General features: G+C 39.1%; 1 long non-coding RNA gene across 1 annotated transcript; it reads right to left on the reverse strand.

Moving 5' to 3' along the window:
* Positions 1 to 229: 229 nt before the first annotated feature.
* Positions 230 to 3,155, reverse strand: LOC123366199. Its single transcript, XR_006577959.1, has 3 exons — positions 2,893 to 3,155; positions 2,430 to 2,564; positions 230 to 367 (listed from the first exon to the last, which is right to left on the reverse strand). It is a non-coding gene; the product is annotated as an uncharacterized LOC123366199 (long non-coding RNA).
* Positions 3,156 to 3,779: the final 624 nt, after the last annotated feature.

The following is a 3,779-nucleotide window of genomic DNA, read 5'->3' on the forward strand; positions in this document are numbered from 1 at the left end:
AAACTAGCAAACATTTATTTAACAAAGAGGAGAAATTCAAATATAGCAAGTAGAAATATTGGCAGCAAATGGTTACATATAAAATAAAATCATAACATGCATTCTAGAACCTAGACTATTTTACTATATATTTTTATGTTTTATGTTCACCCCAAAGCTCACCTGGCATTTTTCAGCCAGATGCGGCTGTGATTTTTTTTCATGAGACAAAATACACTACCAGCTTTCCCCCTGGTAAAGGATACTGTCAGTCTCCTTCCAACCAACACTCCTCAAAACACTCCTTTGATCTTTATTCATAAACTGGACCGCCTACTGCAACGTGTCCCTTCCTGTAGATTTAGCATTCTCTTATTGATTTCACAATCTAGAATATGCAAATAGAGACACACAATACACAATGACCAGACCAGGAGATAAGCATCTACTATCCCCTGCCTGTCAGGCATGTCACTTCCTGGGGATCTGCCTTTAATTTCAAGTCTTTAAGCATACAATTTCCAGTATAGACATAACTTCTTAAATCTTATCCATACATACATTTCACAATGATTATGATGACCAGAGGGCCATTGGCTCTCGGTAAAGACCTCACCTACCACTCTTTGGTAAATTGTTGTGCATACTTGCCCCAGGGAGCCCTGCAAAATTTTATGCTCCCCTATGACCTCTATTAATTGGCACAAAAATCCCCAGGTCACAGTTTGCAATGTGTGTGGGAGTTCTATTCTGCTGAAGTCCATTTGTTGAACCAACATACTTACATCTCTGTCTAATTAGGCATTCTACTTGTTGGAAACTGTTAGCTGATCATTTGGATCAATTGAGCAAACCCCTCACTAAATGTGCTTCTTTGGGGGCGTTATTTTGCTAAACTGTGTTGGGAACTTAAAATACTTCTTGCCACTATAGCTGCTGTGGAGGACCAACTGTAAGTCACTGCCTTTGACCCTTGACTCGACAGGAGGGAGGGAACCTTTGAGTTAATCTAGGAAAATTTACAGCTGTAAATAACTCACTGAACACTGAAAAAGAGTTACAGAAAGTTGTTTTGTTTGCTCTCACAACGAACAATGCAATATTTGGAAACATAAAAACTGGGTAAGCGAGGGATTAGGGGATACATACAAAATTCAGACTCTTCCAAGTGTTAGGTATTAACACTAGAGAACTGTGGCTGTGAAGTCAGTCTTGAAAAATCTCCAAATTATTGGTTTTAATGTTGTTTTGAAAAAAATGACCCACCTCTGAGTAAATAAAAAGTATTTGGGATTCAGTGTTCACTGTTTCTCAGTTGCAGGTAACCAATATAATTGGATCCCCAATCTATGGATAAGTGTCAGACCTTAATTCTCCAATATTTTTCAGCATTTAACTGATGCAGTGTTTTGGACATAAAGAGCAGAATAAAAAGTTGTATTCCTTTAACAGAAATGGTGAGTGTTTCCTGATATCATGAAGATTCACAGTTTGAGAGATTAATTCTCCCATATTGGGATGCAGACAGTAGTGATAAAGTGAGGACTCGTATCCCCAACACAAAGCCATCCCCATCCTTAGACCTTTCTTTGGGTTAATGCTTCAGTTGGCTGTTCTCCACTTAATGTTGACTGCTCTGTCATCTACTTCTATAGGAATTTACGAAGGAACTTCCATGACAGGCAGAACAATAATGCTACTTAGAGTAGGTCTACAAGTGGGGTGCATGATTGCAGCACGTGTACCCATATCTGGGCTAGCTTTAATCTTGCTAGCTCAGGTACTGATAGCAGTGAAGCTGTGTAACCCACACACCTCCTGGGTGTGGTGTTCTGTCCCATCCATGGCACCGAGACCACTTAGAGAGTGAGAGATTAATGAGTTTGCTCTATAGCTTTAGCTAACAGCCAGTTGGCTTTTAGCTTGTGTGGTAGAGGCTCATGCACTAAACTCCAGAGATCTCAGGTTTGATCCCGCCCACCAACAACCAGGCTCTGTCGGTGTTACAGCTACAGCAGCACAGGTTCTAGCATGGGCTGTATAAGCTCTCCCAGGACCCTGGGACATGCTGAAATCTGTGCTGCTGCAGCTTTACTGCTAGCTAGATTAAAGCCAGCTCAGGTATGTCTACACATGCAGCAATTATGCACCCGATTGCAGTGTAGACACACCATAGAGTGCCAGTCTTCTATTCCACTTCCCTTGGCTGGGTCATGCCCCTATAAAATCACTGTAAATCCAAACATGCACTGTTTGTGCAGCACAACCACTGCATATTTGGGGGAGATTGAGTTGCTTAAATTATTCTCTCATGCTTTAAACTGACCGGGCAGCTTTGGCTTCTATTTTATGTCTGTGTCACATAGTGCGTTATACTTTCTGTCTGTGTCATACTTTAAATATCATTTTGTTACCTAATGAAAAAGTATTTTGAATGTGTATTTACTTACCCCTAAGTCTCTTATGCTTTATTTAACACATTATTATAGCAGATTATTACGTTTGCATCCCTTTGTATTCATGTATTGTCATGTTCATTGCTGATATTTCTTCCATTGATTTTGTTCTTTTTTTGAACTTGATACCTAATTTTGGTCAAAGACAGACTCTTTTGATACAACCATATAACACCTAGTTATTGGTTTGCAACTGCATCCTGGAATCCCCTTGATTATATTTTTATCTTCAATTTCTTTTTTCCATTCTGCATATATATTGCAGGATTTATATACTTTGGAACTTTATCCTCCCCCCCACACTCCCGGCCATTTTACAAAAGTAGTCCCCTTCCTACAACTGAAAATGATGGGATTCCTCATGCTCTGATATACTACTATCTATTGTTCACTGGGCACACTGGCAGCTTTTCTGCTGTACTGAGTTCCCACTCGGCAAGGAACCAGTTACACTTACCTGACTCTCTGCCTGGTCTCCGCCTGGTGCACATTAAACCAGTCTGGGGGTAATGGTCCTCAAAGCACCATCCACCAGTTGAGAATAAGCAGTATGTGTTTACTCTGGTCGTGCCTCTTCCCTGCCTTCCAACACAAGCTGGTGGCCATCACATAAGTGTAGCTGTACCAAATCCATATCCTCTGGGGATGGGGCATCTGTAAAACACACTGATCACTAGATTATATACAAATCCCAATAAGAGAAGCAAAGAGTCAAATTTCATCCCCTCTGCACATCTACAGTGACAGAAAAAGGCCAGAGTGGAGCAGAAAATCTGGCCCATAACATCTTACCCAGCTAGGGTGATCAGACAATTTTATAGGGACAGTCCAGATTTTTGGGTCTTTTTCTTATATAGGCTCCTATTTCTCCCCCACCCCCATCTCAACTTTTCATATTTGCTGTCTGGTAACTCTATACCCAGCAAACTGAAAAGTAACATTAACTTTTTAATTATATGTTCAACTATTCAAAAAAAAATCCATACAAAACCTATATCAACTTAAAATAGTGCCTCAAAAAAAGGCCCTTCATCTCTAATTTGTCTTTTATTATAGTTAGATGGATTTAACTTTATGAATATAACTTTCTTAAAACACAAACTTACATTACAGTTCCCTAGGTTACAGTACCTCTTTATAATTATCTATAATATTAAATAGACACGTTTTTGTCATTGATTTTAATCCTCTGACACTTACTATAGTGAACTATAAAACAGTGTCAGGGTACTTTTCATGTTATCACTGCTATCGTTACTGTATTTTTTAAAATAATTGTATGTATAATTATCCATTTTTACCCTTTTTCACTCATGATTCTTGTATTCTAAAGCCAATAAAAAT

The sequence above is a fragment of the Mauremys mutica genome, chromosome 3, assembly GCF_020497125.1.
Source record: "Mauremys mutica isolate MM-2020 ecotype Southern chromosome 3, ASM2049712v1, whole genome shotgun sequence".
Classification (NCBI taxonomy): Eukaryota; Metazoa; Chordata; order Testudines; family Geoemydidae; genus Mauremys; species Mauremys mutica.